The sequence below is a fragment of the Leuciscus leuciscus genome (assembly GCF_965113295.1).
Source record: "Leuciscus leuciscus genome assembly, chromosome: 12".
NCBI lineage: Eukaryota > Metazoa > Chordata > Actinopteri > Cypriniformes > Leuciscidae > Leuciscus > Leuciscus leuciscus.
Window position 1 is genome coordinate 23,124,696 of NC_138736.1, and position 19,032 is coordinate 23,143,727.

Sequence of the window (19,032 nt, forward strand, 5' to 3'; positions counted from 1 at the left end):
AACATAATTCTTAAATAAAAAAAATAAAAAAAATTGGGTTTAGTTCTGATATTTGTATAATTTTATAGAGAAATAAATGGTGTATAATTACACTTTTAGAAGATATGAGGCTTTTAGTGTTTCCTTTTTTTAAAATTACTTTAATCCTTCACTATAGCAAAACCGTTTGAGATTTTATTTTTATATTTTATTAAGGCTATACTGAACAGGCTGCGATGTCAGTGTGTGTGTGTGTGTGTGTGTGTGTGTGTGTGTGTGTGTGTGTGTGTGTGTGTGTGTGTGTGTGTGTGTGTGTGTGTGTGTGTGTGTGTGTGTGTGTGTGTGTGTGTGTGTGTGGCGCGGGTGTGATTGAACAGTAGACACGTAAAACATACTCCCTAATTTTAAAATGAAAGTAAAAAGCTCACGGCTAAACATGCATTCATAACGGTGCGCATCCACAGCGAGGAACGAACAGAATAGAGCGTACGTTTTTTTTAGTTCATTCGTATTTCCATAGGAATTCATTGAAATCGCTCGCTCTCAAACTGTGACATTGATTTCATACAACAGGTTAATAAACAGTTAAAATTAAGTCACTTACATTTTAGATGCAATATTGCCTGTTTTTGTTCTGTTTCAGCAGCGAAAATAGTTAAACAAAGATCACAGCAGAACGCATCTCACAGGAACGTGTTTTCTCATAACTGAATGATTCAGCATTTTGAACGAATCGGTTGACTCAAAGATTGAATGATCAATCCATAAACATCTGTCTTAATCATGAACGACTCATTCGAACGAATCGTTTGAACGAAAGAATCAATGACTCGCTCATTAAGATGGTCACTTGGCGACACCTAATGGCGGTTTAGTGTTGTTTAAAAGCATCATTCTTTCCAACGTGTGTGTGATTTGTGTGTGACCATTATCAATGTCGGAAATACCGGTGGGAAAATATCCTCCCCAGCTAACAATGACCTGGCGGTCCACCAGCGTTTTTTGGGCGGCACGAAGTCAGCGGTTTGACACGGTCGGACCTCCGGCGGCACACCATCGGCAACCCGACCAATCTGAAAACCCCGTCGGTCTGCCAGCGTTTTTTGGGTGGCACGCCACCAGCGGTTTTCCGCGGCTGGGCCACCGTCGGCACACCAGTGGCAAGCCGATAGTCGGTCCACGTGTTTCTGAGCGCTTACAGGACGTCTTTAATTTATAAATGTGTATATATATATATATATATATATATATATATATATATATATATATATATATATTTATTTATTTATTTATTTAACAGTTAAAAAGAATCTGAAAGCACAGAATAAAAAAATGGTGAAACTGACCTAATAGCTGCAGCAATATCAAAAGCAAAATGTTGGTGATATAAAAAATATTGCCTATGAGCATTTTTAGCACGCGTTCAAATGAAATATGGGGCTTGAGTGTTCGTAAAAACAACAACAAAAATATTTAAATTATTTTTAAAAAGCCACAATTGTCCCACTATCACGAGCAGTAGTGGTAATTGCACCTATGCATGGGTCATATAACTTCAAAATGAGTTTTAAATTCATAATTTTATGAAGAGATTTTTATTCAAGTAAGGTTCTTATTCTAGATGTTTATGTTTGTAAATGCTGTGTGTGTGACTGTGACGCGTTTTAATGTGCGTGCGCGTGAACACTCGAGCCGGGTTCAAACACTGGAGTGGAGATGAGTTGCCAAGGAAACGGCGCGGGTCCGCACCGCACTACTGCAACTGTCAGCAAAACTCCGTCTCTCGCTGTTGTTTTCACTGCTTTCAGGTGAGTTTAGCCTCTAAAATCACACAAATAATACACACAACTGTTCTTGACACTTATCTTACTTGTAATTGACACGCTTCTGTTGAATATTTACTTCATAGAAATGGTTTAGTGTCTTCGAAAAAGTCCGTTAGCATCTCAACCGTTTTCAGAAGAGGTAGGCTAACTATAGCTTGAGCTTTTGTTTATGAAAGTTTGGGCCTTTAATCACATCTTATGTGTAGATGAGAGGTTTTGATAGTTTTGTAAAGATTTTGCTTGGACGTAAGCTAATTTAACGTAAACGTACTGTTAATCGGTGACGTCACTTACATGGAGTACTTAAAAATTGCTGAAACTAGCTCAACGGTTAACAAATATTGATAAAAATTGTTCTGTGATTTCAGCAGCAACACAAATAATCCATCTACAACAGAGGAAAGCTCCAAAATGTCGACATTTTTGAAGAAAGCTGCTGCCAGAGAAGTGGGAAACACATGGTGAGGTGAGGAAGCTCATTAAATAACAGAGAAGATTTTCTTTTTCCCGAAAATATTAGTTAATGTTATCTCATTGGTTTTTTGTCAACTTGTTCTCTTTCAATTAGGACTGGTTTTATATTTCTATTTCCATCTGATTAATCGTGGGCCTCATTTAACTGAGAGTAGGCATTTATGAATAATTTTGGAAATATTAAATAAAATATGAAAAACATTGCACTGTTGATCAAACTAGTCTACTTTAATGTTTCAAAAGGAAGTTTGATTTGTTTTGTGTTTATCAATGTCAGATGGATAAATGAATATTAGATGCAGTTCAGGGTAGGATCAAGTTTCTCTCTGTGAAAAAGAATGTGTGTAATATTCAAAATAGTTTCTGTGTTTTAATGTGTGTGTGTATGTGTGTGTGTGTTTGGGTAGCGTGTGTATGCATGTATCCACACATGCTCAGGTCCAAGGGCTCGATGTTTGCAAGCACACATGCACATATGTGTACATGAACATAATGAACATGTTCATATTTTACTTAATATTTTCAAAATTATTCATAAATGCCTACTCTCAGAAAAATTAGGCCCACGATTAATCAGATGCAAATAGAAATATAAAAACAGTCGTAACTGAAAGAAAACAAGTTGACAAAAATATTGAATCCAGAATTGGGTGATAATATAGCATAACAAGTGATTTATAAGCTATTTTTTGTAGACCAGTTATTTTTGACCGGGAACACCACAAGTGTTATAGGGTTTTGAACACAACACAATGAAAAAGTAAACCTAAAAACATACATTTTGTTATCCTAATTAAGAAATCATTGTCTGTTCTTTCTCTTTTCTGCATTTCACTTCTGTTGTAGCTTCTGTCCTTTTAATAAACCTGTCATTGTATAATAATATTGTTGGCTCTGTGGCAAATGGTTAGTTGTGTTCCTAGATCCTTCCATGCAGATGCCCTGCACCGTAGCAGAGTTGAGCTGATCATCATCTCTGAGGCGCTATCACCCATATGACTAGTAAGTAAAACCAAGCCAAAGACAAATTTCCACTTGTGGACAATAAAGGAACTAAACTAAAACTTCAAACATACACTAATGTTGTTGGTAAAAAAAAATATTTTGAAAGAAGTCTCTTATGCTCACCAAGACTGCATTTATTTAATAAAAAATACAGTAAAAACAATAATATTGTGAAATAATATTCAAACATTTAAATAACTGTTTTCTATGGAAAATGAATTGATGAAACGTTTATGATTATTATCAGTTTTGAAATCAGTTGTGCTGCTTCACATTTTTGTGTTTTTCAGGATTATTTGATGAATAGAAAGGGAAAAAAAGCATTTTTTTGAAAAATCTTTACTCTCTCTCTCTTGGTCAATTTAATGCATCCTTGCTGAATAAAAATATTTATTTTCTATTCTTATAAAAATAATCATTCTATTGAACCCAAACTTTTGAATAGTAGTGTAAACTACCATTTATATATGTTGGGTCTATATTTAACAATCCTGGAGAGAGAAAAAAGAAAGTGGATTAAAATGTTACACTGGTTTACAAAAAAAATATTAATCAGCACAACTGTTTTCAACATTACAAATACTCAGAAATGTTTAGGACGTTTGCATTGTGAGAATGTATAGTATTCAAATATAAAAATGCTGACTCGTTAGGTCATGTTTTCTCATTAAAATCTGACGATTTCCTATTAATTCAATAGAATGTAAGGGAATAACTCTAGAATATCCTTCCTGATATGTTTCGGGCCCAGAAACATGATCCTAATTTAAATCTAGATTAAAGACACATCTCTGTAGCCAAGCATTCAATTTACACATCTCATAATCTTGCACTACAGTTATATGTGATGAAATAATAAAAAGTGCACATGATCATCTTTTGCCTAAAATAATATGACAGCAGCAATGCTAATCTTTCTCCTGTTGCTTCCCTGTTTCTATCTCAGGATGCTCAGCAAGTTCACTAGAGATTACAGCAGCTCTAGTGTGGATCCAGCCTCACTCGTGAAGACTTCAAATGACACCAAGACTCAAAAAGACTTCAGATGGTGACAACTATCGATGGACACAAAACTGCCAGATATTATCCTTACATTGCATTGGCCCAGTTTCACACACAGGGCTTAGATTAAGCCAGGATTAGGCCTTAGTTAAATTAGGATATTTAAGTAGCTTTTTTAAATGTACTTCAGAAAAAAAGAAGGAAAAAAAAACATTACTGGTGTGCATATTGAGACAAAACAATGGCCCTGAAATATTTTAAGATATGTCAGTGCAAGTTGCTTCCAGTTAAGACAGTTCAAAAATGCATTTTAGTCAGGGACTATCTTAAGCCTTTTCTGTGGAACCGGGGAAGGGAAGGGAAGGTTTGCATGACAGTTTTGCTGACAAATAAACAGGAATATCTCAGTACACGTAACTAAGAGAAAGAGTAAACATTGTTCTAACATATTACCAACATTGTAAGAATAGCGGGTTAAAAATCTGCAACCCTTTGAAGGATAGCAATTAGGACTTTAAACTCATGACTTGGATTATCTTATGGACATTACTTTGTTGCCAAAAGATGCTCTCCAGTGAATAGCAGTCGCCTCTGGCTGATTAAAGGATATTTCGCGATTGTATAACCTTGAACATGCATTTTTTGTAAAGCTGCTATGAAACAATTTGTATTGTGAAAAGCACTATATGGTTTTACTATGGTACAACTGTACCAACCATGTTATTTATTTATTTATTTATTTATTTTTCAAACCATGGTTCAACTAGTAATATTGCTGTAATAATTGCTGTAAAATTATGGTAATCATGACTATAAATGTATGTTTTTAAACCTTGGTTGTTGTGAAAGCATGGTTCATTTTGTTAGCAACTATGGTTTTACTGCAAATGCTGTGGTAAAACCATGGTTAATTTTCATAAGGGTACAACTTATCCTATAATGTCCTTGACTAATAGTCACATTGGATAAAAGAATCTGATAAATGTAATGCAAATGTATCCATTTCATCTGTTCACTGAAAATTAATTTAATAAAAATTAATTTGCAACTGCTATTGAGACTGGTGTACATTGCTTTTTTTATCCATTATAGTGAATTTTGGTTAGCATGAGTAACTGATTATAAACCGTGGACCGACCGTGGTCCGCCAGAAAACACTTATTATAAACCAGCGGCACGATAGCGGACCACCGTCGGGAAAGCGGCGGCTGCCGCTGGAGGTCCGCTAGAATAACGATGAGCAAAACGCCAGTGATCCGCCGGCGGCGTCCGCCGGTGGGCCGCCAACTTTGCCACCGGTGGTCCGCCACTGGCCCGCTGGACTCATGTTAGCTGGGTCAGACACATAATAAATGTATATTTAAATACAATATTGGCCTACCTTTCTGAAACTTTGCACATGTCTACTGGATAATAAATGTGATGTGTCTGTTGAGTTTCATCCAATTTCAAGCATGATAAGAGTCTCAAAAGCATCTGAAAAAATATTTAAGTTTGATGCGTTGCCACGGCAACAGTATCTAAGATATCAACAATCCTTTCACAGGTCTACATCTGATGTGTGTTTACATTATACACATAAAGTTTGAAGCAAATTGGGTAAAAATAAGAGGGTGATTTCAAAGCATTTTGAAAGTGACACACTTCCTGCTGCCAGTTGGTGGCGCTATAACTTTGACTCACAATAGTCACATCAATGTGATCGGCCTCTGACCACGAACACACTGCTGAAGTTTCATCAAGATCAGTCAATATATGCAGAAGTTATAACACACTTCCTGTTTCTCTTTTCTCGCCATAAATTCGTTTCCTCGCCACGGCCAAACCGTTTGAGATATCAAAAATCCGTCCGCAATTTAGCATCTTCAATGTCTTGACTTCATACACACCGGGTTTGGAGGGGACCGGGTGAATACTCTAGGAAAAGTACTTCACATTCCACAGCATGCGTTTTCCAAACAACCCATAATAGCCGACTTCCTGTTGGGTTGGCGTAAAACTTAGAGCACGAAAGATGTTCGGTCTGATGAGATCTATATGTGTACCGAGTTTCATGTTAATTCATGCAAGCGTGTTTGATCTATGGACCAAGTTTTCGAACCCCGTTCCAGGGGGCGCTGTCGAGCCCCCCTGCCACGCCCGGCTACCAGCTTCAGCCTGGCCCTGATGGCCGTGGGTTCTGACCTGTGTGCAAAGTTTCAAGAGTTTTCGAGCACGTTTATGGACCCAAAAGCCCCAGAAACCTTGAAAAACAAATGAAAAAGTAAATCTCACTGAACAGACAAATCACCCCCACCCCTCACACACACAGAGACAGAGAGAGAGAGAGAAAATTCTCCAAAAAATCACATTCAAACAAAAATATCTGACTTCCTGTTGCTTTTAGCTAATGAGTGTAAATTAGAAAGTTGTCCGGCTCGATGAGAACAATATACGTAGCGAGTTTTGTGACTCTTTGTAAAACTAAGCCCCCATTTTTTACTAAAGGTGGCGCTACTGAGCCATTCCACCACGCCCGTTTCTGAAACTTTGCACATGTCTACTGGATAATAAATGTGATGTGTCTGTTGAGTTTCATGCATTTTCAAGTATGTGAAGAGTCTCAAAAGCATCCGAAAAGAATATTAAAGTTTGATGCGTTGCCACGGCAACATTATTAAAGATATCAATAATCCTTTCACAGGTCTACATCTGCCGTGTGTTTACATTATACACATAAAGTTTGAAGCAAATCGGGTAAAAATAAGAGGGTGATTTCAAAGCATTTTGAAAGTGACACACTTCCTGCTGCCAGTTGGTGGCGCTATAACTTTGACTCACAATAGTCACATCCATGTGATCGGCCTCTTACAACGAACACACTGCTGAAGTTTAATCAAGATCAGTTAATGTATGCTGAAGTTATAACACACTTCCTGTTTCCATTATTCGCCATAAATTCGTTTCCTCGCCACGGCCAAACCGTTCGAGATATCAAAAATCCGTCCGCAATTTAGCATCCTCAATGTCTTGACTTCATGCTGACCGAGTTTGGAGCCGATTGGATGAATTCCCTAGGAGGAGTACATTAAATTCCACAGCATGCGTTTCCAAACAACCCATAATAGCCGACTTCCTGTTGGGCTGGCGTAAAACTTAGAGCACGAAAGTTGTTCGGCCCGATGAGATCTATATCTGTTCCGAGTTTCATATTATTACATGCAAGTGTGTTTGATTTATGGACAAGTGTTCGGATTCCGTTCCAGGGGGCGCTGTTGAGCCCCCCTGCCACGCCCGGGTACCAGCTTCAGCCCGGCCCTAATGGCCGCAGGTTCTGACCTGTGTGCAAAGTTTCATGAGTTTTTGAGCACGTTAAAGGCCCCAAAAGCCCCCGAACCCTTGAACAACAATAATAATAATAATAATAATAATAAATATATATATATATATAATTATTTTTTTTTGTTACATATATATAATGTATATATATATATTTTTTGTTACATTTTTATATATATATATATATATATATATATATATATAAATAAATAAATATAGCTGCGAGCAGCGATTGCGGGCCCAAGCCGGTGGCACCGCCACCCTGGTGCCTTTAGTTACACTAAAGGCACCGGGGTGGCGGTGTCACCGGCTTGGGCCCTCCATCGCTGCTCGCAGCTATATTTATTTATTTATATATATATATATATATATATATATATATATATATATATATATATATAAAAATGTAACAAAAAATATATATATATACATTATATATATGTAACAAAAAAAAATAATTATATATATATATATATATATATATATATATATATATATATATATATATATATGGTGTGCGTCCACGGCGAGGAACGGGCAGAGAAGAGCAAACGTTTTTTAGTTAATTCCTACTTCCATAGGAATTCATTGAAAACGCTCGCTCTGCACCATTATCCATTACAGTGCGGACGAACATATTTTACTTTTGTTTTTAAGTAAGCAATTCAAAAGTCCCCAGTGGTGTCACACGTTGATTAACCGGTGGTAAAATATTCCTCACCGTCACATACGGGTACCTAGTATATTTTATATTTTACATAGATACAATAGGCCTACCTGACTTTGAACACAAGAGGGCAGTATAGCACTATGAATGACATATATATATATTTTTATTTTTATTTTTTTTGGACTAAAAAAACATTCTGGATGTTTTTAAACTTAAACAATTATTAAATTGAAAAAACAGAATAAAATGGGTTTAGATCTGATATTTGTATAATTATATATAGAAATAAATGGAGTATAATTACATTTTTAGAAGATAGGTTTTAGGCGTTTCCTTTTTTGACATTACTTTAATCCCTTGCCATAGCAAAACCGTTTGAGATATTTATTATCTGTTTACAATTTAGCTTCTTTAAAGTATTTTCATCATTTTGAAAAAGTTTCGTGGGAATTAAATAAACCACTTAAGAGAAGTGGGTAAAAAATCAGAGGCTGATTTTGCCAAAAGTCCACATTCAGACCAAAATATCTGACTTCCTGTTGATCCAAGCTAATGACTGTTTTTTTGTTTTTTTTTAATGGTAGTATTATTTTATACAAAAATGTATAATTCTGATGAGAATAAAGTTAGTGTTGATTAAAATTTTAAGGAAAACATATATATTGATCTAATATATATAGCACATTAATTTTAAATTCATTCAGCTTGAATCACCAAACATACAATATTAATTTTATTTAAAGCAAACAATACATTTAAAAGATATGTTCTATGCATATTTTGTCATTTTAAAAATATCCATAAAGTGCTATGCAAAAAGACAAGACCTTAGATATTTCTTTATCCTTTTAATGCAGGACTAATTTTAAACAAACTAAGTGCACGGCTGCATGGTCATTTCATGACGGTGCGCGTCCACGGCGAGGAGCGAGCAGAACAAAGCGAACGTTTTTTAGTTCATTACTTCCATAGCAAATAATGGAAAACCCTCGCCCTGCTCCGAAGCATTATCAATGTCGGTGCGGACGGGAGTATTTTACTTTCATATTAGCGATTTAAAAGCCCTCGCCGGTGTCACACATCGATTAACCGGTGGGAAAATATCCTCAGTCACATACCTAATATATATTTATATATACATATCATTTTTATATATAAATATTTTATATACAAAAAAGCAAGGCCTTAGAGAATTATTTATCATTTAATGCAGAACAAATGAATAAAATAGTTAAGCTCTTTTCACTGTAACAGACAGACAGCCACACACACACAAACACAGAGAGAGTGAGACCCCCTCCTCCTCCTTGCCACACACACACAGACACCCCCCTCCCCTCCCCACACAGACACACACACACACACAGAATGGCAGAGGGCATTCTCTCTGTCAGAGAAAATCCACATTCAAACCAAAATATCTGACTTTCTGTTGATCCGAGCTAATAACTGTAAATTAGAAAGTTGTCCGGCTCGACGAGAACAATATATGTGGCGAGTTTTATAACTGTAAGTAAAACGGACTAAGTTATAACACACATTTTGTTTCTCTTTTCTCGCCATAAATTCATTTCCTCGCCACGGCCAAACCGTTCGAGATATCAAAAATCCGCTGGCAATTTATCATCCTCAATGTCTTGACTTCATGCTGACCGAGTTTGGTGGCAATCCGATCAATTCCCAAGGAGAAGTATATCGAAATCCAGGGGCATGCGTTTCCAAACAACCCATAATAGCCGACTACCTGTTGGGCTGGCGTAAAACTTAGAGCACGAAAGTTGTTCAAGCCGATGAGATCTATATGTGTACCGAGTTTCATATTATTACATGCAAGCGTGTTTGATTTATGGACAAGTGTTCGAATCCCATTCCAGGGGGCGCTGTCGAGCCCCCCTGCCACGCCCGGGTACCAGCTTCAGCCCGGCCCTAATGGCTGCGGGTTCTGACCTGTGTGCAAAGTTTCAAGAGTTTCCGAGCATGTTAAGGGCCCCAAAAGCCCCTGAAACCATGAAAACCAATAATTAAAAGTATTCTCACTCAAAGAAAAATCTCTCCCCCCCCTCTCCCTCTCCCTCTCACAGAGAGAGAGAAAATTCTTCGAAACATCCACATTCAAACCAAAATATCTGACTTCCTGTTGGTCGGAGGTAATGAATGTAAATTAGAAAGTTGTCCGGCTCGACGAGAACAATATACGTACTGAGTTTTATCATTGTAGATAAAAGTATAGACCTAACTCCCCCTCTTTTGTCAAAAGGTGGCGCTACTGAGCCCCTGCACCACGCCCGTTTCTGAAACTTTGCACATGTCTACTGGCTAATAAATGTCATGTGTCTGTCGAGTTTCATGCAATTTCAAGTATGTTAAGAGTCTCAAAAGCATCAAAAAAGAATATTAAAGTTTGATGCGTTGCCACGGCAACAGTATCTAAGATATCAATAATCCTTTCACAGGTCTACATCTGCCGTGTGTCTACATTATACACATAAAGTTTGAAGCAAATCGGTTAAAAATAAGAGGGTGATTTCAAAGCATTTTGAAAGTGACACACGTCCTGCTGCCAGTTGGTGGCGCTATAACTTTGACTCACAATAGTCACATCCATGTGATCGGCCTCTTACAACGAACACACTGTGGAAGTTTCATCAAGATCAGTTAATGTATGCTGAAGTTATAATACACTTCCTGTGACCCTTTATTCGCCATAAATTCGTTTCCTCGCCACAGCCAAACCGTTCGAGATATCAAAAATCCCCTGGCAATTTTTCATCCTCAATGTCTTGACTTCATGCACACCGAGTTTGGAGGCAATTGGATCAATTCTCTAGGAGGAGTAGATCACATTCCACAGCATGCGTTTCCAAACAACCCATAATAGCCGACTTCCTGTTGGGCTGGCGTAAAAAGTAAAAGTAGGAAAGTTGTTCGGCCCGATGAGATCTATATATGTACCGAGTTTCATATTATTACATGCAAGCGTGTCTGATTTATGGACCAAGTTTTCGGACCCCGTTCAAGGGGGCGCTGTTGAGCCCCCCTGCCACGCCCGGGTACCAGCTTCAGCCCGGCCCTGATGGCCGCGGGTTCTGACCCGTGTGCAAAGTTTCAAGAGTTTTCGAGCACGTTAAGGGTCTCAAAAGTGCCCGAAAGGTTGACAGAAAAATAAGAATAATAATAATAATAATAAAATATAGCTGCGAGCAGCGATTGCGGGCCCAAGCCGGTGGCACCGCCACCCTGGTGCCTTTAGTTACACTAAAGCCACCGGGGTGGCGGTGTCACCGGCTTGGGCCCTCCATCGCTGCTCGCAGCTATATTTATATATATATATATATATATATATATAAATGTAACAAAAAATATATACATTATATATATGTAACAATAAATAAATAAATAAATATATATATATATACTGTATATATGGTGTGCATCCACGGCGAAGAACGGGCAGAGAAGAGCGAACGTTTTTTAGTTCATTCCTACTTCCATAGGAATTCATTGAAAACGCTCGCTCTGCACCATTATCCATGTCAGTGCGGACAAACATATTTTACTTTAATTTTTAAGTTAGCAATTCAAAAGCCCCCAGCAGTGTCACACGTTGATTAACCGGTGGTAAAATATTCCTCACCGTCACATACCGGTACCTAGTATATTTTATATAGATACAATAGGCCTACCTGACTTTGAACACAAGAGAGCAGTATAGCACTATGAATGACATATTTTAAAAAGAAAATTTGGACTAAAAAAACATTCTGGATGTTTTTAAACTTAAACAATTATTAAATAGAAAAAAAAAAAGAATAAAATGGGTTTAGTTCTGATATTTGTATAATTTTATATAGAAATACATGGTGTATAATTACATTTTTAGAAGATAGGAGGTTTTTAGTGTTTCCTTTTTTGACATTACTTTAATCCCTCGCCATAGCAAAACCGTTTGAGATATTTATTATGCGTTTACAATTTAGCATCTTTAATGTATTTTCATCATGTTGAAAAAGTGTTGTGGGAATAAAATAAACCACTTAAGAGGACTGGGTAAAAATTCAGAGGCTGATTTTGCAAAGAAATCCACATTCAAACCAAAATATCTGACTTCCTGCATCATGTTGAAAAAGTTTTGTGGGAATAAAATAAACCACTTAAGAGGACTGGGTAAAAATTCAGAGGCTGATTTTGCAAAGAAATCCACATTCAAACCAAAATATCTGACTTCCTGTTGGTCTGAGCTAATGACTGTAAATTAGAAAGTTGTCCGGCTTGATGAGACCAATATACGTACTGATTTTTATAACTGTGGGTAAAACTAACCCCCCCACTTTTGTCAAAAGCATTTTGAAAGTGACACACTTCCTGCTACCAATTGGTGGCGCTATAACTTTGACTCACAATAGTTACATCCATCTGATCGGCCTCTTACCACGAACACACTGCTGAAGTTTCATCAAGATCAGTTAATGTGTGCAGAAGTTATAACACTTCGTGTTTCTCTTTTCTCGCCATAAATTCGTTTCCTCGCCACGGCCAAACCGTTCGAGATATCAAAAATCCGTCCGCAATTTAGCATCCTCAATGTCTTGACTTCATGCTGACCGAGTTTTGTGGGGATTGGACGAATTCTCTAGGAGGAGTATTTCACATTCCACAGCAAGCGTTTTCCAAACAACCCATAATAGCCGACTTCCTGTTGGGCTGGCGCAAAACTTAGAGCACGAAAGTTGTTCGGCCCGATGAGATCTATATGTGTGCTGAGTTTCATATTAATTCATGCAAGCTAGTTTGATCTATGGACCAAGTTTTCGGACCCCATTCCAGGGGGCGCTGTTGAGCCCCCCTGCCACGCCCGGGTACCAGCTTCAACCCGTCCCTGATGGCAGGGGGTTCCGACTTGTATGTAAAGTTTCAAGAGTTTTTGAGTACGTTAAGGACCCCAAAAGCCCCTGAAACCTTGATTAACAATATAAAAGCAATAGTCAAATCCCCCCTCCCCTCACACACACAGAGACACAGAGAGAGGGAGAGAAAATTCTTCAGAAAATCCACATTCAAACCAAAATATCTCTCTTCCTGTTGGTCGGAGATCGTTAATGTAAATTAGAAAGTTGTCCATCTTGATGAGAACAATACACATACCAAGTTTTGTTGTTGTTGATAAAACTAACCCCCCCACTTATGACTAAAGGTGGCGCTACTGAGCCCCTCACCACGCCCGTTTCTGAAACTTTGCACATGTCTACGGGCTAATAAATGTGATGTGTCTGTCGAGTTTCATCCAATTTCAAGTATGTTAAGAGTCTCAAAAGCATCAAAAAAGAATATTAAAGTTTGAAGCGTTGCCATGGCAACAGTATTAAAGATATCAAAAATCCTTTCACAGGTCTACATCTGCCGTGTGTTTACATTATACACATAAACTTTGAAGCAAATCGGGTAAAAATAAGAGGGTGATTTCAAAGCATTTTGAAAGGGACACACTTCCTGCTGCCAGTTGGTGGCGCTATAACTTTGACTCACAATAGTCACATCCATGTGATCGGCCTCTTACAACGAACACACTGCTGAAGTTTAATCAAGATCAGTTAATGTATGCAGAAGTTATAACACACTTCCTGTTTCCATTATTCGCCATCAATTCGTGTCCTCGCCACGGCCAAACCGTTCGAGATATCAAAAATCTGTCCGCAATTTAGCATCCTCAATGTCTTGACTTCATGCTGACTGAGTTTGGAGGCGAATGGATGAATTCCCTAGGAGGAGTACATTAAATTCCACAGCATGCGTTTCCAAACAACCCATAATAGCCGACTTCCTGTTGGGCTGGCGTAAAAAGTAAAAGTACGAAAGTTGTTCGGCCCGATGAGATCTATATGTGTACCGAGTTTCATATTATTACATGCAAGCGTGTCTGATTTATGGACCAAGTTTTCGGACCCCGTTCAAGGGGGCGCTGTCGAGCCCCCCTGCCACGCCCGGGTACCAGCTTCAGCCCGGCCCTGATGGCCGCGGGTTCTGACCCGTGTGCAAAGTTTCAAGAGTTTTCGAGCACGTTAAGGGTCTCAAAAGTGCCCGAAAGGTTGACAGAAAAATAAGAATAAGAAGAATAATAATAAAATATAGCTGCGAGCAGCGATTACGGGCCCAAGCCGGTGTCACCGCCACCCCGGTGCCTTTAGTTACCTAAAGGCACCGGGGTGGCGGTGCCGCCGGCTTTGGCCCTTCATCGCTGCTCGCAGCTATATTTATATATATATATATATATAACAACAAAAACAAAATATATATATATATATATATATATATATTTTTTTTTAAGTGTGTTTATATATATATATATATATAAATATTTTTTTTTGTTATATATATATATATATATATATATATATATATATATTACATTTTTTGGATGCTAAACATTTGTTTATTATAGGCTTTGTACTTCACTCACGTTCCACTATTGAAGGGCAAAATTATCCTCTTCACATGCGCAAATATGTGCTTGGAAACATCACAGTTTAGCGGTGATTACTGTGTTTAAATAGTCAGTACAATTCATACTATTCAGAGCAGTGTAATTTTTATATGTTAGGTTGACTATTTTATTATTATATTTTATAAAGGCTATAATGAACAGACTGCGATATCAAGATTGCAATGCGCTCGCTCTGCACCATTATCAATGTCCGTGCGGACGAACATATTTTACTTTCGTTTTTAAGTTACCGATTCAAAAGCCCCCAGCGATGTCACACATCGATTAACCGGTGGGAAAATTTTCCCACAGTAAAATTTTGGGTTTAGTTGTAATATTTGTATACTTTTATATAGAAATAAATGGTATATAATTACATTTTTAGAAGATTTGAGGCTTTTTAGTGTTTCCTTTTTGGACATTAATCCCTCGCCATAGCAAAACCGTTTGAGATATTTATTATCCGTTCACAATTTAGCATATTTAATGTATTTTCATCATGTTGAAAAAGTTTGGTGGGAATAAAATAAATAGTTTAAGAGGAGTGGCTAAAAATTCAGAGGCTGATTTAGCAAAAAAATCCACATTCAGACCATCTGCCGTGTGTTTACATTATACACATAAAGTTTGAAGCAAATCGGGTAAAAATAAGAGAGTGATTTCAAAGCATTTTGAAAGGGACACACTTCCTACTGCCAGTTGGTGGCGCTATAACTTTGACTCACAATAGTCACATCCATGTGATCGGCCTCTTACAACGAACACACTGCTGAAGTTTAATCAAGATCAGTTAATGTATGCAGAACTTATAACACACTTCCTGTTTCCATTATTCGCCATAAATTTGCTTCCTCGCCACAGCCAAACCGTTTGAGATATCAAAAATCCGTCCGCAATTTATCATCCTCATTGTCTTGACTTCATGCTGACTGAGTTTGGAGGCGAATGGATGAATTCCCTAGGAGGAGTACATTAAATTCCACAGCATGCGTTTCCAAACAACCCATAATAGCCGACTTCCTGTTGGGCTGGCGTAAAAAGTAAAAGTACGAAAGTTGTTCGGCCCGATGAGATCTATATGTGTACCGAGTTTCATATTATTACATGCAAGCGTGTCTGATGTATGGACCAAGTTTTCGGACCCCGTTCAAGGGGGCGCTGTCGAGCCCCCCTGCCACGCCCGGGTACCAGCTTCAGCCCGGCCCTGATGGCCGCGGGTTCTGACCCGTGTGCAAAGTTTCAAGAGTTTTCGAGCACGTTAAGGGTCTCAAAAGTGCCCGAAAGGTTGACAGAAAAATAAGAATAAGAATAATAATAAATAATCCTACCGAAAACAATAGGGCCTTCGCCCTTTCAGGGCTTGGGCCCTAATAATCCTACCGAAAACAATAGGGCCTTCGCCCTTTCAGGGCTTGGGCCCTAATAATCCTAACGAAAACAATAGGGCCTTCGCCCCTTCAGGGCTTGGGCCCTAATAATAATAATAAATAATCCTACCGAAAACAATAGGGCCTTCGCCCTTTCAGGGCTCAGGCCCTAATAATAAATAATCCTACCGGAAACAATAGGGCCTTCGCCCTTTCAGGGCTTGGGCCCTAATAATAATAAATATAGCTGCGAGCAGCGATTGCGGGCCCAAGCCGGTGGCACCGCCACCCTGGTACCTTTAGTTACACTAAAGGCACCGGGGTGGCGGTGTCACCAGCTTGGGCCCTCCATCGCTGCTCGCAGCTATATTTATATATATATATATATATAGATATATATATATATAATAAAGACGGGAAATTTTACTTGTCTTACCTTATTCTGATTTTATGATACACTCAAAATATTCCACAACAAATCCTTTAAATTTAATGTAAAAATAAAAACGAAAGTAAGTGTTGGGCTCACGTAACCCTTTCATTAGAATCAAAACATTTCAACAGTTGTGATGTATTTGGATGCTAAACTATTCTTTATTATAGGCTTTGTACTTCACTCGTGTTCCAATATCGACGGAAAAAATCATCCTCTTCACACGCGCAAAAATGTGCTTGGAAAAATCACAGTGGAGCAGTGCTTACTGTGAATGTACGAATTGTACTACTGACTATTTAAACAGAGCAGTGTGTATATGTTTGGTTTACTATTTTATAATATTTTATTAAGGCTATAATGAACAGGCTGCGATGTCAAGTTTGCAATGCTGGAATGTGTGTGTGATTTAACAGTACACACATAAAAACATAATTGGCACATAATTTTGTTCATACAGGACATCATTCAAACTGCAGAGTGTTTACTTATATTTATATACACTCGCAATAAAACACAACATTGTGCTTTTGTAAAATAAATTCAAGCAATCCACCCCCCGAAATGGCGTTCATTTTAAAATTAAACTAAAAGCTCTTGGCTAAACAGGCATTCATAACTGTGAGCGCCCACGGCGAGGAACGAGCAGAACAGAGCGAACGTTTTTTAGTTAATTCCTACTTCCATAGGAATTCATTGAAAATGCTCGCTCTACTCAGCACCATTATTAAAGTCTGTGCAGACATCTGTATTTTACTTTAAGTTAGCGATTTAAAAGCCCCCAGCGGTGTCACACGTCGATTAACCGACATCCCTAATATATTTATATATATATACGGCCTACCTGAAAGAGAATTTGGCTTGCCCGACCAGAGTAGCCTGATTTGAAAGTCAATGACAAAAAATAACTTGGGAATCACTAAAACGAGAGATTATTCTAATTTTATTACATTCATTTTAAGTTGCAATCAACAGTTGATAATTAATGTATTACTGAACAATGGTAACAAGGTTGCGCTGCTGAGGCTATAAAAATTACAAATATGGAGTTTTTATATATTTTATAACCTATGATAGAGTTAAGCAACCTCACTTGACGAGTAGGCTACTGTTTCCTGAATACAATCACGATTGAAACTGTGACATTGATTTCATACAACAGGTTAATAAACAGTTATAATTAAGTCACTTACATTTTAGATGCAATATTGACTGTTTTTGTTCTTTTGTTCACGCATCTCACGGCAACTTGTTTTCTCATTACTGAATGATTCAGCATTTTGAACGAATCGGTTGACTCAAAGATTCAATGATCAATCTATAAACATCTGTCTCAATCATGAATGACTCAGTCATTTGAACGAATCGTTTGAACGAATGAATCAATGACTCGCTCATTAAGACTAATGTAAGACTAACCTAATGGCGGTTTAGTGTTATGTTTAAAAGTATCATTCTTTCCAACGTGTGTGCACCATTATCAATGTCCGTGCGGACGTCCGAATTTTACTTTCACTTTTATATTAGCGATTTAAAAGCACCCGCTTGTGTCACACGTCGATTAACCGATGGGAAAATATCCTCACAGTCATATACCTAATACATTTATATTTAAATACAATATAGGCCTACCTAGTAAAAAGTTTAATATACTATATTTATATCCTTTTGGACACAAGAGGGCAGTATAGCCCTATGTTTGCTTTTGTGTTGAACCAAATAGCACTAAATAGCCTGTTTTTAACTTTTTTTATACTTCTTGAATTGCAAAAACAGAATAAAATGGGTTTAGTTCTAATATTTGTATAATTTTATATAAAAATAAAGGGTGTATAATTACATTTGTAGAAGATATGAGATGTTTTCTGATTCCTTTTTTGACATTACTTTAATCCCTCGCCATATCAAAACCGTTTGAGATATTTATTATCCGTTCACAATTTAGCATATTTAATGTATTTTCATCATCTTGAAAAAGTTTGGTGTGAATAAAATAAATAGTTTAAGAGGAGTGGCTAAAAATTCAGAGGCTGATTTTGCAAAAAAAATCCACATTCAGACCAAAATATCTGACTTCCTGATGGCCGGAGCTAATGAATGTAAATTAGAAAGTTGTCCGGCTTGATGAGTACAATATACAAACAATTTTTTTTTTACTGTAGTTAAAACTAACCCGCCCACTTTTGTCAAAAGCATGTTGAAAGTGACACACTTCCTGCTGCCAGTTGGTGGCGCTATAACTTTGACTCACAATAGTTACATCCATCTGATCGGCCTCTTACCACGAACACACTGCTGAAGTTTCATCAAGATCAGTTAATGTATGCAGAAGTTATTCCACTTCGTGTTTCTCTTTTCTCGCCATAAATTCGTTTCCTCGCCACGGCCAAACCGTTCGAGATATCAAAAATCCGTCCGCAATTTAGAATCCTCAATGTCTTGACTTCATGCACACCGAGTTTGGTGGGGATTGGATGAAT

At 37.6% G+C, this 19,032-nt stretch overlaps 1 long non-coding RNA gene across 5 annotated transcripts; it reads left to right on the plus strand.

The window, feature by feature from the left end:
- The first annotated feature begins 946 nt into the window (after positions 1-946).
- LOC309511294 lies at positions 947-5,340 on the plus strand. 5 transcript variants are annotated; one of them, XR_014210576.1, is made up of 3 exons: positions 1,252-2,271; positions 3,191-3,281; positions 4,231-5,340. It is a non-coding gene; the product is annotated as an uncharacterized lncRNA (long non-coding RNA). The 5 variants fall into 5 exon arrangements; XR_014210577.1 differs by having other exon boundaries at positions 1,252-2,266; positions 3,203-3,281; XR_014210573.1 differs by having other exon boundaries at positions 947-2,271; positions 3,191-5,340.
- Positions 5,341-19,032: the final 13,692 nt, after the last annotated feature.